The sequence below is a fragment of the Parasteatoda tepidariorum genome, chromosome 5, assembly GCF_043381705.1.
Source record: "Parasteatoda tepidariorum isolate YZ-2023 chromosome 5, CAS_Ptep_4.0, whole genome shotgun sequence".
In the NCBI taxonomy this organism is placed as follows: Eukaryota; Metazoa; Arthropoda; class Arachnida; order Araneae; family Theridiidae; genus Parasteatoda; species Parasteatoda tepidariorum.
The window spans coordinates 5,816,248-5,831,362 of record NC_092208.1 but is presented as its reverse complement, the minus strand read 5'-3'; the positions used below and the strand labels follow the sequence as shown (position 1 = coordinate 5,831,362).

General features: G+C 35.3%; 1 long non-coding RNA gene across 1 annotated transcript in view; it reads left to right on the top strand.

Annotated features, from left to right (window-relative positions):
* The window catches only part of LOC122272393 (uncharacterized), a 36,037-nt gene that overhangs the window by 9,782 nt on the left and 11,140 nt on the right, over positions 1-15,115 (top strand). The window contains exon 2 of the long non-coding RNA XR_011636809.1: positions 8,152-8,203. This is a non-coding gene — a long non-coding RNA (uncharacterized lncRNA). The remainder of the gene's footprint in view (positions 1-8,151; positions 8,204-15,115) is intronic.

Here is a 15,115-nt window from a genome sequence, read left to right as displayed (position 1 = left end):
TCATTAAGGGTTGTCTCAATTTCAAGCGCGGAAACATTTCTCCTCTTACTCCCGCGTTGAAATGAACTCTTCGTCAGAGAAGATGGAGCCAAGAGCCAATTCCTGGTGAACAAACTATAGTTACAAACGTAGAAAAACTTCCACGTACTTTAATAGTTAACTGCCTTAATTTTTTTGACCGACCTTTCGACCCTCGGTCTCAGTGAAATAAGTTTCTCAGAAAAATTTTATTTTAATGTGTCTTAAAAATTAAAAATTTTAAGTTTGTCCACAAAAAGTAACCGACGTATGAAAAATACTGGATTTAAAAAAGTGGTAGTAAATTTATTTGTATTGCTTAGTCTAACGTTAAAACAAATGTTACAACTTTTATGATGACAGAGCCAAATTAAAATATTTATATTAATAGTATATTTTCGTTGATAGAACTACTTTGTTTACGCAAAATAAATCCGAATAATTAAAATTTTTTCACTTTATTTACAGTCTTTTAAGAAGACACTAGGGCAGGAATGGGTTAATACGTTTAACAAAATTTGAGATAAATGAATTAAAATAAAAAGTTAAGATTTTGTTAGCTGATCTGATGAAAATAATTTAAACATTTTTTTTGGAATTTAATACTAAGAGGTCACAGTTCTGATCATAAATAACTATATTCATGAATACATTACGGTGCGTAAGACTTTCATTTATTTTATATAAATGCTGATAATGAAACAATTGTGCTTTTATCATTTATATTTTCGGGTGGGGGGGAAGAAAGTTTACTAGGAACCGACTGTTTTATGAACTGAAACTAATTAGACATATCTGGATTAGCTTCTCCCTCTTTCATAAGGCCGTGGTAAAATTATCAAACTTTGACCGGATCGTGGTGATGAAAATTTGAGGAACACAGTTATATACTATTGAATAACTGTAGTTGCAGCTATGCTGCATTACTCCCCCACCAGAATGTTACTTGGGATAGAATTCTACGAAAAGGTATTGCAGTATGATTCCCTTCTGTTTTATGAAAGGCCGTGAGAGCTGTATTAAGATAACCAGATTTTGAGTGCTACTTATGAGAGCTGTATTAGTATCATGGTATTGTGCGTGTTCTCTCCTTTGTTGCTATTAGCATTATGCACAGCGTCACGTTGTGTGTGATCGAGACTGAGTAGCAACAACGCTAGGAGGATAATGTCGCATTTACAATTAGAAAGCCAACGTTTCATTGGGTTTTATCCATCAAACTAGACATGTTCAAGTCGAAGTAAGCGTTTCAGTGAGAGGTAGACGTGTTGTCCGAAGTGAGTATGTTCAGATTGAAGTGGACGCTACTGTCAAAACAGGCGTGTTCAGTTCACGTCCGAAGGTGTGTAATGCAAGGAGTACGTTAACGACAGTATCAACCGTTATCTATCAAAATGAACTTCANTTCTGATAATAAGCGAAAGCGGCGAAAATGTTTCTTCGCTTTTCGTCTGTAAGAGTAAAAGGACATCAATAAAGACATAAAAATTGAAGAAAAAAAATAAAACTTAACATACATAAATAAGTTTTTAAGCAATTACTACGATCCACCGACTTCAAAGAATATATGTACAAGGCCGTATATGTATATATAAGGCCATGTATATGGGTGATTCTTTTTGAACATGACAATTCAGACCAAACAATTTCTTCAAATTTAAAGTCTAAAATAATCTGAAAAATTTTTTTTTTTACTTCTTTAGTTACACTTATTAATATCTTACAGACAGCAGTGTAGTTTATTGACATTTGCTCGAGAAAATAAAATAGAAATTCACCAAATCTTGAATGCCAGGAAAATGACATATTAGCCTAGACGTTTAAAAAACAGTCATTTTAAGTTAATAGTAAGTAACTCAATTTGAGCCTTTATGGTAAATGGACCATAAATTGCTTTAATTAGTTCTTTTTATCCACAGTAGAAAGAATAAAAATTGTTTTGTTGCTGATATGTGCAGAATAAAATTGTGTATAATGATCAATCATTAAATAAATAAATAACTTTGATTACATCCAAACATATTACAATAATGCCTAAACTTGGTATTAGGTTAATATTTGCTTTCCCTCCTTACAGTATTAGCAGTTAAAAAAAATTCTGGTAACACTTCATTGTTCTGGCATTCATAAGCCAGGAAAATGACAGCCACGATAATGACAAATTTGCCATTTTATAGCATATAACTTTACTTTAATTTAATATTTTGGCCTAAGAGGTTTATATTCTGCAGAAAACAAGATTTCTTAAAATAACTCAGATAAATCTATGTAGTTAATGTTATTAATGATTTCAAGAAGCCAGGAAAATGACAACACAAAAACACTCACCTTGAAAAAATTTTTTAAATAGATTTTGAACCATAAAATTGGTTCTTCATTCATGCAACAAGACATGTTCATATAGGAGGGTATTTAATCAATCTATAAACATAACATAAGATATTGATTGCTGGCTCTATCTATTTTTGTTATAAACCACTAAATAAAAGTAGCCAGGAAAACGACAGATTTTCTTGGGACAAACAAATTATTGACAGAAAAATATTTTTAAACGAAATTTTTGTAAATAATACCCTCGGCGTATATTCTGGAAATGTTTATACCGGTTGAGATAAAAAAAATTAGATATTAAAAAATTTATAGAAAGTTTTGAAGCTAGTTATTGTTGGAAACATTGTTTGGGATACACCAGGAAAATGACATTTTGAAGTTCAATTAAATTTTTTAACTATACAAAACAGTCAATGCTATTTATTAATTTTTATTATTAGATCTTGGAGCAAGGAACAGTAAATTGTCATATTTCGTGAGTATCACCCATATACCTGTATATATATATTTATCAGAGTTCAACTAAGAATTCAGTAACAAGATAAAAATGTGCCTCTTAAATTTCTATTTTTATTTGAGTCCCTCAATTATAAACAGTTTTATGTCAACAGCAAAAATAAGTACAGCTTATTTCTGACTTGGAATCCAAGAAATTAAGTTTTGAGTTCAAAAATTAGTCCATTGTAGGAGATTATTTTCCTTCATTTTCCCACCAAGCTTTTTTGCTACCTGTGCCACCTATAAAAACGTATATTGAAAAAACAATCTTAAGCAAATTTTCAAGCTTTAAAATTTCGCATTCAAGCATTTGAGCATAGTAGCAATCCGTTATGTCAGGAAAAAGTTTCGTTTGTTAACTCGCGAAAAAAAAATTAGCTAAGATAAATTTTAGTTAGCTTTTGACAAAAAAAAATTTAGAGCTCAGTTAATTTAAGCTAAATTTTGAAAATTATGAATCAAAAATAATTTTTAACCCAACTAAGAATAATAGCGGAGAGAGTTTTTTTGTTTTTTATTAAAAATCGAAGATTTTTAGAGCAAAATATATTTCAAATTTTACAACTCCGAGTTAGCGTAATATGAGAGTATTGTAAACCTATCTTTGACCAATAAAGCTTTTCTTTAGCCAATCTGCTAGAAATTTTTTTATTTTTTTATAAAACCTGTGTTTCTTTTTTTTTGGTGCAAACGCCTCTTTGCTAGCTAAACTATTTTTTTTTAACTAATAACGGTCCTTGAACAACCCACGCAACTTTTTGGGTTTACAACTACTAATGTTCAACTCCGTAGCCTTGTAATTTTAGACCCAATCCAGAAGACAATAGAACTACTGTATTAAATATTGTCAAAATTTGCCTTTGTGGAGGGCTTTTAAATGGAACTCACCCTCATTTGCGTTACATGTAGAGGAAAACCACTTACGGTTAGCCTAACAGCAAGCAGACTCTAACCCGTCTACCACAGAGGATATTTTACATCAGCACTGTGGTTATTGGTGCAAGCCAGATGCGGAATTCGTATCAACCAGACGTCGCTAGGGTTCAAACCTGGTTCACCTCCTTGGAAGACAAACGCTCTATCTCCTGAGCCATCTCGGCAAACGTATTTTTTTTTACCAATTTATCCTCTTAGTTTAAGTTCATTATTGAAAATGGTTAACCATCCAAAAATTTTCGTGAGGCCACGACCAGAAACAAGTTTAGTCAGAAGCAAATTATGGATCAATTTGAAGTTGGCTGCTACAAGTTGACATTTTACCTCCGAATGTTAGCTCCCTTGAGGAAAATTTTTGTCTACTGTAACCAACTAAAACTTTTCAGTCAATACACAAAAAAGAATATGGCTAAAAGAAATTTTGAAACTCCGAGTTAGCGTAATATGAGAGTATTGTAAGCCTATCCTTGACCACTAAAGCTTTTCTTTAGCCAATCTGCTAGAAATTTTTTTTATTTATAAAACCTGTGTTTTTTTTGTTGCAAACGCCTCTTTGCTAGCTAAACTAATTTTTTTCAATCTTATAATGGTCCTTGAACAGCCCACGCAACTTTTTGGGTTTACAACTACTAATGTTCAACTCCGTAGCCTTGTAATTTTAGACCCAATCCAGAAGACAATAGAACTACTGTATTAAATATTGGGCAAAATTTGCCTTTGTGGAGGGCTTTTAAATGGAACTCACCCTCATTTGCGTTACATGGAGAGGAAAACCACCTACGGTTAGCCTAACAGCAAGCAGACTCTAACCTGTCTACCACAGAGGATGTTTTACATCAGCACTGTGGTTATTGGTGCAAGCCGGATGCGGAATTCGTAACAACCAGACGTCTCTGGGGTTCAAACCTGGTTCACCTCCTTGGAAGACAAACTCTCTATCTCCTGAGCCATCTCGGCAAACGAATTTTTTTTTACCAATTTATCCTCTTAGTTTAAGTTGATTATTGAAAATGGTTAACCATTCAAAAATTTTCGTGAGGCCACGACCAGAAACAAGTTTAGTCAGAAGCAAATTATGGATCAATTTGAAGTTGGCTGCTACAAGCTGACATTTTACCTCCGAATGTTAGCTCCCTTGAGGAAAATTTTTGTCTACTGTAACCAAATAATACTTTTTAGTCAATACACAAAAAAAGAATATGGCTAAAAGAAATTTTGGCTAAATTTTAACCAAAAACAACAGTTTTTAGTTTTGCATCAAATTTTAATCCCGTTGTAAGAAGTGGTGTTAATCCACATTCCTGAGCTGCGATGGCTCAGGGGATAGAGCTTTCGTTGTCCAATGAGGTGAACCGGGTTTGAATCCCCGGGATCTGTTCGATACGAATCTGCATCCGACTTGCCCTGACCACAGTGCTGATGTAAAATATCCTCAGTGGTAAACGAATCATGGGTTAGAGTCCCTTTGCCATCAGGCTAACCGTGGGAGGTACTTATGGTCTTCCTCTTCATATAACTCAAATGCGGGTTAGTTCCATTAAAAGTCCTCCGTAACAGCAAATTTCTCCCAATAATTGATCCAGGAGTTCTCTTGTCTCCTGAATTGGGCTCTGAATTACAAGGCTACCGAGTTGAACCTTAGTAGTGGTAAACTGAAAAATTGAGTCGGCTATTCAACAACGGTTATAAATTAAAATAAAATCCATATGCCTGAATAAAGTTACAGCCAACAAAGTTTTAGTTATTATGGATCAGAAAACAAGAAAATTTAATTCTGTTTTCGCTCAAATTTTAAAAAAAAAAAACAAATTATTCCCTCTTAGCCAACAAAAACTTGTGTTACCCTTTTCACAAAAAAAGTAGTGACTAAAACAAGTTAAAATTATTAACTAAAATATCGCAAATAAAGAATTTAGCTTAAAAATGTTAGCCCGATTTAGGAAATCGTTTGCCCCACGAAATTTTTCCTTAGCCTATTAGCAAATTTATACTCTAGAACACATTTTGGCTCATTTTTGATCTAGGAACCATAAATTAAATTTAACCTTAGAACTTTGTCCCAATGAAGCAAATCGTTAGCTGCTCTTACAAAACGATAATTCTTGTAGTCTGCTTATCCACCAAAATAAAGTATGGATAAAGCAAAGTTCTAACCAAAAAACTAGAAGTTAAAATTTCGCCTCTAAATAAGAGCCCATTATCGCGATAACTACACTCCTAAAACTTGTAAAACTCGAAAGCAAATTATGGCTAAATTATGTGTTAAGAAAAGTCTATTTTTCTTACAAACCTTATCCCATTTTTTATTTCATATTATTTTGTAACCGTCATTAAACAGCCGACCCAATTTAGGGTTTACGGCTACTAATGTTCAACTCCGTAGCTTTGTAAATTTGAATTCAGTCCAGAAGACAAAAAACTACTGGATCAAGTATTTGGGAGAAATTTTGCCTTCGTGAAGGACTTACCCANTAAAATAAAATCCATATGCCTGAATAAAGTTACAGCCAACAAAGTTTTAGTTATTATGGATCAGAAAACAAGAAAATTTAATTCTGTTTTCGCTCAAATTTAAAAAAAAAAATTATTCCCTCTCAGCCTACAAAAACTTGTGTTACCCTTTTCACAAAAAAAGTAGTGACTAAAACAAGTTAAAATTATTAACTAAAATATCGCAAATAAAGAATTTAGCTTAAAAATGTTAGCCCGATTTAGGAAATCGCTTGCCCAACGAAAGTTTTCCTTAGCCTATTGGCAAATTTATAATCTAGAACACATTTTGGCTCATTTTTGATCTAGGAACCATAAATTAAATTTAACCTTAGAACTTTGTCCCAATGAAGCAAATCGTTAGCTGCTCTTACAAAACGAAAATTCTTGTAGTCTGCTTATTCACCAAAATAAAGTATGGATAACGCAAAGTTAGCAAATTTCTAACCAAGAAACTAGAAGTTAAAATTTCGCCTCTAAATAAGAGCCCATTATCGCGATAATTACACTCCTAAAACTTGTTGGTCAGAAAAGATATGTCAAAAGCAAATTATGGCTAAATTATGTGCTAAGAAAAGTCTATTTTTCTTACAAACCTTATCCCATTTTTTATTTCATATTATTTAATAACCGTCATTAAACAGCCGACCCAATTTAGGGTTTACGGCTACTAATGTTCAACTCCGTAGCTTTGTAAATTTGAATTCAGTCCAGAAGACAAGAAACTACTGGATCAAGTATTGGGAGAAATTTTGCCTTCGTGAAGGACTTACCCATATTTGTGTTACATGGAGAAGAAAACCGCGAAAACTTTCACGGTTAGCCTGGTGTCGAGGGAACTGTAACCCATGATCCGTCTACCACTGAGGATATTTTACGTCAGCACTTTGGTCGGAGCGAGCAGGGTGTGAAATATGAATCAATCAGCTATGGCTGGGATCGAATCCGGGTTACTTCATTGGGAGGCGCGAGCTCTGTCTCCTGAGCTACCGCGACTCAACCTTAGCCCATTGTAGAAAGCTTATTTTACCCACAAAAATTGATTATTGTTAAAATCAAGTTCAGCTAGTATTTGATGAAAAAAAGTTTCAATCTCGCTTACAAAGTATAGCAAAGCAAATAGCTATATTAAATTCAAATACCAAAAGTTTTTGTTAACTCAGTCTTAAATAGTTAAAGCAAAAAAATATTTAACTGAAAAAAGAAAAAGAAAACTCTCGTTATAATATTTTGCTCAAAATTCAATTCTATTGTATAAAATCGTTTGGTCATCAAAATTGTTTGTTAATCAATCATCCGTTATCTTAAGGCTGTGGTAATAAACCATTGATTTCAAATCTCAATGATAATAAATATTTCGTTCATAAAATTAAGGTGAAGAGAATATGAAAGGTTATATTCTCTTAAAATAATTTATTTAAAATATTAGTGTAACTTTAACAAACGAATAAACATTATTAACAAACTTAAACATTATGCCACCAAGCTAACTAGTAAAAGGTAAGCGCCAGTTCTTAACCTGATGTTTATCACAAGGCTGTCTTTAAACCCTGTCAAAACCTTGTCCTCAAAACCTTTATTCGCTAATCTGGCGGAAGTAAAAATAGTGGTGAGATACTGGTGGAAAAAAATTGGCGAAAATTACAGGTTAAAACGGTTGAGTGTGGCGAGCATCACAGAGGAATAAATTAATAAACAAAAGGTTTTTTTTGGTTAAGAGCTTAAAAGTAGATAAGAATGCAACTTTTCAAATATAAATGGAATTGTAACATGCCATGCAGGACCCTGGAGGGAATTGCGACATACCATGCATTTTTTATTGTGCGATTTATACTGCTTTGAGCTATGTTTGTACTAAAGCAACTATTTGTGTTATAGGAAAGAGTTATGATGTCAGTTGAGCTGTATAACGTAGTACAACAAAATACAGGTAAGAATATAATCCTCATGTTTTATTAATTTTGATACCTTTACGTGTTTTGACAAAAAATTTAAATATACCTCTTTCATTTTCTTTTCGATACCTGTTTCATCTTTTTTTCAAACCTGCAGCACAAATGGAAAACTACTATTGCTATACATATGAATTTCCATTTACAGTGTGCAAAAAAAAATTATAAATGGTCCACCATAAATATTTTTTGACTTAATGAATCGATCTTCACGTTCTGGATCTCAATCTGAATGATTCGAGGGGGTTATATCAAACATGCTAATTAATTTGTGCAAACGATATTTTAAGTAACCGAATCAGACGCAAAAACGTACTTTCCTCGAATAAACATATCGTTTTCTCGACGGATTCGAATAGGGGGTAAACGCAATTTGAGTAATATGATCTCAGGGCTAGAGAGTGCTCCTGAATTTGTACCCCTTAATGTTAATTTTACTTTTTGCGTATTTTATCATAACTTGAGAACGTTTTAAGTAAATTGTGAGATTTTTCGCACAATTATAAACCTTTTTTTTTCAAGAAATAATTCCAGCCCAAGTAAAACCTTTAGTGAATATATTTCTTTCTTTTTTTATTTTATTTAATTATTGTAAAAAAATATTGAATTCTATGGTATACAATTTCTGCATTATTTTAGTGAATGTAACTTGAAATTGGGGAATCCAAATCTGAACGAAATCCACCGAATAGCTCCTGAGAAATCAATCTTAAATTTTAAACAGAAGACTTTTTCGAACAATGCGACTTCTTCCAAATTCAATTTTCGCAGGAATTATTAGACCGATTTTTTATTTCAACATTCAAAATTGCATTATTTAAGATTATATGAAAAATGCATATAAATAACAATTCAAAATTTTTTCGTCATATCTGTCAATTATACCTATAATTTTCATATTTTGAAATACTCGTTGTAGTGTGAAAAACAATTTGCTGTTTCATTAGCAATAAATATATTTCTTTGTGTCCTTTTCCGGAATAAAACTGCTGGTGAGAAACTGGTGAAAATAACTGGTTAAAACTGGTGAACATTATTGGTTTAAGCGGGTGAGAGTGGCGAGCAAAGTACACTCTCCCCTCTCTCCCCCCGCAGTTACTTCATTCGCTATACTTTTTTGGAAAACGCACAGTTCATCTAAATCGTATTTTTTTTTTTTTGGCTTCCTAAATTACAGAATTAAATGGCATTCACACTATGCAGTCTTATATGCTCCAGAAGATAGTAACAAATTTACTTTCATGGAAGGCAGGTTTCGCACGATCTAAAGAGATTGTTGACTTTCGAACTCGAATAATCAGCATCAAAAGTTCGCTGAAGTACTTTAAAGAGTCGAAGGAAGCTCGTGAAAGTTTCCTCCCAATATCATTCCTGATGAAGACGTGACGACAATCTTTTAAGGCAGGATGCACAAACACTGACTTTTTAAAATGGCGGGAAGCTAGAAAAGTTCTGATGGTAGAGGAATGATTGAATTGGGGACGAGTTCATTGATGTAGAATCAAAGAGTTCCACTGGAATGCGAAGCGTTATCCTGCTGACGACCTCTGTGGATGATGGCTGTGGATCTTCCGTTATATACCGCTCGGAAGCCCAAGATGATAGCTGGCAAGGCGTCTGACCAATGGTCTTGTGGCTTAACTATCGCTATGTTTATTAAAAATCAATTCACTAGTATATAAGACATGCGGACTCGATACAATTTTGAGGTACTTTTTGATAGATAAAGCTTGGCATTGTCAATTTCTACTCTCCCTACAGTCTGTACTGTAGGCCTTTAGTGCAGCTTTCAAGGTCGGTGCCATCGTTCTGTCACTCCATTACTTTGAGGATGGTAAGGTGAGGATCAAACTCTTTTGATGCCCATGAGATCTGCTAGAGTGATCTGCGGACGAGATCTGCGGACGTTATCAGTGGTGATCATCACCGATCGTTAAGACACGGTTCCCAGTAGAACACCGAAGTCAAGCATCACTGGCTGTGGTCAGTAATTGTGTAGGTAACCACCTTGATCAGCCTGCTTAGGAACCGAGGGTGAGTGGTGTCGGTCCTCGTTAAACTGTTCTACAGTAAAGAGATCGACTTCGCGAGCAGGTACTCGGGCTATCAAAGCAGGGATGCCATCCCCTGTGCAAAAGATCAAAATTGCGATAGCATATCTTCGGATAATCCTCAGTCGCCAGTAGCCCATTGTGCAGCTCTAGTGAGAGGTAAATAAAGTAACTGCCTACCAAAGCAAGCAATATCGGTTTTAAAGAAAGCTACCGTCTCTTCTGTAATCAGAACAGCTACCACCCATCTAGTATGTCTGTCGATCATCGTTGATCAGTATGAAAATTCTTTTGATGGNATTATCATTGCACTCTTTGAGCCTTCCGAAAAATCATTTAAATAAATTTGGTTCAGACCTGCTCGAGGTAGAAAACAAAAAATTTAGAAATCTGAGAAATCTTTCCTGTTTCGCAATTGTTTTTGGCTGTGAGTAATTTAAGATAGTGTCTACTTTATAAGGTTGTGGTTTATTGCTATCTTTAGTTATTAAGTATCCAAAAATTTCCTTTCTAGCACACCAGACTTATTTAATATGTGTCACCTGAACTGTGGTGGCTTAGGGGACAGACCACTCGCCTCCCAATGGGGTGACTCGGGTTCGGTCCCATCAACAGCTGGTTAATACGAATTCCGCACGTGGCTCGCATCGATCATAGTGCTGACTCAAAATATCCTCAGTGGTAGACGGATGATATTCCCCTTGCGGTCAGGCTAACTTTAAGAGGTTTTCGTGGTTTCCCTGTCCTTGTAACGCAAATGCGGGGTAGTTCCATCAATAAGTCCACCACGAAGGCAAAATTTCTCCCAATACTGGATCCACTAGTTCCCTTGTCCTATGGATTGGATTCAAAATGGCAAGGCTGCGGAGTGAAACATTAGTAGTCGTAAATCCAATAAATTGGGTCGGCTATTCAACGATAGTTATAAAATGTGTCACCTGAATTTCTGCACCGTAGCAATTTTTTATTTGCAGTTACTTAGTAAGGCTGAATTAATGTTCAATAACTTAGTTCCGTATTTCAACATTTTTGAATTATTAGCTTTAAATAATTTTAACGGATCAATTTGCAAATTTCTAATCATTTTTGAGACGGGCAAGCAGCTCCCGTCCAAACCTAGCAGCTACTTCACTTGCTATACTTTATTGTAAAACGCACAGTTCTCTCAAATCTTTTGTTCAATGTTTACTCTATTAAATCTTGAAATACTTTTTGATAGGTCAAGGTTGACAAGATTTGAAGATTTTTAACCTGCGTACGTGCTATGAAAAAGCTTACTTCGATGTATGGTACACATTGAAAAGTTGACTTTCCATTTGTGACTATGTCCTCGTCCTCCTCTCGCTATTGCTTTTCAGTCTCATTTACACACAGCGTGATCCTGTACACACTAGACTGCTAATAGGAACACCGAAGGAGACCACATACACCACCGTGAACTTAATACAGCTGTCACGACAAATTATCAAAACTTGCTGAACTTAATACAGCTCTCACCCATAGGCGCTCAAAATTCAGTAAACTTAACACAGCTCTCCCGGTCTTTGATAAATACGACAACTAATAGTATCCATTCATTGAGTCCCGCAGTGGACTGATCGTTAAGACACGGTTCCCAGCAGATCATCGAGGTCAAGCATCACTGACTGCTGTCAGTGTGTGGGTGGGTGACCACTTTGATTAGTCTGCGTAGGGACAGAGGGCGTGCGGTATGGGTCCTCGTTAAACTGTTCTACCATAAATTGCTTGACTTCGCTTGCAGGTCGTCGGGCTACCGAAGCGGATGTGCCATCCCCTATGCAGAGGATCAAAATTGTCTTCAGATCATCCTCAGGAATTTTTCCCAGACCGTCGCCAATAGCCCACTGTGCAGCTCTAGTACGACGCAAATGAACTACAACAACAACAACCATTCATCGAAATGTATCCCTGATAGAAGTTTGGGTGACTGAGTAGTATGACATAACTACCACTGCGATTATTAACTATCAATTCAAAAGTATATAAGACATAATAACTAGATTCAATCTTGAAATACTTTTTGATAAATGAAGGTTAGCATTGTCGAATTCTACTCTCCCCACAATCTGTACTGTAGGCCTTGAGTGCAGCTTTCAAGGGTCTGTGCCATTGTTCTATCATTCTATTACTTTGAGGATGGGAAGATGAGGATCAAACTCTTTTGATGCCCAGGAAATGTGCTGGAGTTTTGAAGAGTCTACTCTCGAACTGGCGACCCACCCATCTAGTATGTCTGTCGATCATCGTTGATCAGTATGAAAACCCTTTAGATGGTGGTAATGGGCCAACGATATCAAGATGAATATGGTCAAAGCGTTTTGACTTTATTCGAAAAGAAAAAAAATAGGGGACTTAGTATGCTTTATGATTTTTGACATGGAATGCAGTGCCTAGACCACGTGTTGCAATCCCTGTTTAGGTTAGGCTAAATAAATCTATTACAAATTATTTTATTAATTGCTTTTGTCTACCGGTGTGTGATAAATTATGAATAGGATCAAATGTTTGTGTACAAAATTGTTTTGGAATAAAAGGTCGAACATTTTTAGTAGAGCTGTCAAAATATAGAAAAAAGTGTCCGTATCGGCCATATTTACATTTTTTAAATTTAAACCTTTTGAAATATTGATTAAACGATTTAATTCTTTATAATTTTCCCGGCCTTCTGCTATTTTGCTATAATCTACAGGATTTGGCATGTTTATAGGAGCTATTTTTGATAACGCATCTGCTGTTATATTATCAGAACCATTTGAGTGTCGAATATCTGTTCTAATTGATAAAAAATCTAATTGACGAGCTTGCCGAGGTGAAAATTTATCTAACATTTGCTTAAATGCATAGGTGAGTGGTCTGTGATCTGTGAACTAAACATAATTTCGAATATTTAACTGAATTGTTTGATTACAACTCCATATCGTAAGAGCTATAGCGTTTTTCAGTTTCATACAAATAGTTGCAAAAAAATGCTAACCGTAGAAGTTCGTTTCTGTTTGAAGAAATCTTTTCCAGTAGCAAGAGGCATCCACATGCAATTCTAAATTTGCATCGAGCTTAGGAGTGTTTACTAATACGGTTTTGCAATCCTGGCAAATTTGTCCTTTGAGCCTCTCAAAAAACCGTTTAAAAACCGTTTAATAAAGGTAGCAATGTAGAAAACTAAAAAAAATTTAGAAATCCATAAAATCTTCCCTATTCCGTAATTGTTTTTGACTGCAGGTAATTTAAAATAGTGTCCACTTTATCAGGTTGTGGTTTGGTGCCATCCTTAGTTATTAAGTATCCAAATAATGAAATTTCTGGCACACCAAGCAGACATTTTGATACGTTCACCGTTAAACCATACTCGGTTAATTCTTGAAATACGGCTCGAACATGCATTTTGTGCTGTCAAGGTGCGTAGAGTTTTAAAAAAGTGCTTAAAGTTGCTTATTTTTGATTTTCTTTTATTAAAAGCTCTTAAAGGTGCTTTTTTCTTTGGGTGTTTTTAAAGATTGCTTAATTTTCCCTTTTCAAACATGCAATTTTTTTTCCTAACCATGTCGATTTTCGCCGTGTATGTTACAAAACCGTATTTTCACTTTGTTCTATTCAACATTTTAACATTTCATTCAACCACAACCTATTTCGGCGTACCGTCAGTCGTAGTTACTGTTCATTTACGTCGAACTAGAGCGGCTAAATGAGCTATTGGTGACCGTCTGGGAAACATCCCTGAGGATGATCCGAAGACATGCCATCACAATTTTGATCCTCTGAGGAGGGGATGGCACCCCAGTTTCAGTAGCCCGACGACCTGCGCGCGAAGTCGAGCACTTTACGGTAGAACAGTTTAACGAGGACCGATATCGCACACCCTCGGTCCATACGCAGACGGATTCAAGTGGTCACCCACCCGCACACTGTCAGCAGCCAGTGATGCTTGACTTCGGTGATCTGCTGGGAACCGTGACGTACTGTCGTATAAAAGGCGTATATGTATAGCGTATAAAAGGGCCAATCATTTTAGATGTTTGAGGAAATACTTGCATATACCGCATGTGCATATACTGAGCTAGGTTCGGTGAGATTATTGCACTCTCATGTAACTCTGCTACATTTTGCAAGATAGTCTCGATTTCAGTCTTCATTTTTCCCCACTGAAATCGAACCGAAAAATATCTCGATCATTTTATAATGGCTAATATGATCAAGAAAAGTGTTCTTTGTCAAAAACTAGTTATTATATTTTGATCATGTAAAGTCTTTGAAAGTTATTTTGAATTTCTTTGTGTATAGAGTGCTAAAAAAAACTTTTTGAGTGCTTAATAAGTACTTACAAGAAGCTTATTTTTTGTTGAGAGATTTGGCTGCTCACCCTGGCTGTTCATCTGATTCACTAAAAAATAAGGATATCACCGAGGTTAACATAGCGATAAGGCAAATCTCCGAAAAGGCAAATCTAATAAATTTTGCATTTATTAATGAACCTCTGAAAAGTTTGTTCTGCTCCTTACAGACCGAAATTCAAAAAATGAAACTCAAAAAGCCCAAAGAAGCGTACACACAACAGTTTTTTGTATGTCGTCCGGGTGTACTGGATTTTGAAAATAAGCACGGACAATATCAATCTTTGAAAAAATATTTGTTATGAAACGCGTGGGGGAAATCTTCTTGTAGGTGGGGAACAGGGTACAGCACCTGTGTTGTCCCCCCGTGTTTAATTTCCTCTAGCCCCCAACTGGTTGAGGACCAGATCTTCAGGAATGGAGACGACCCTAGTGAGATCGAGGGCCGGCGAATACCCTGCTCTAGTATAAACTAAAATTCTTGTTTTGC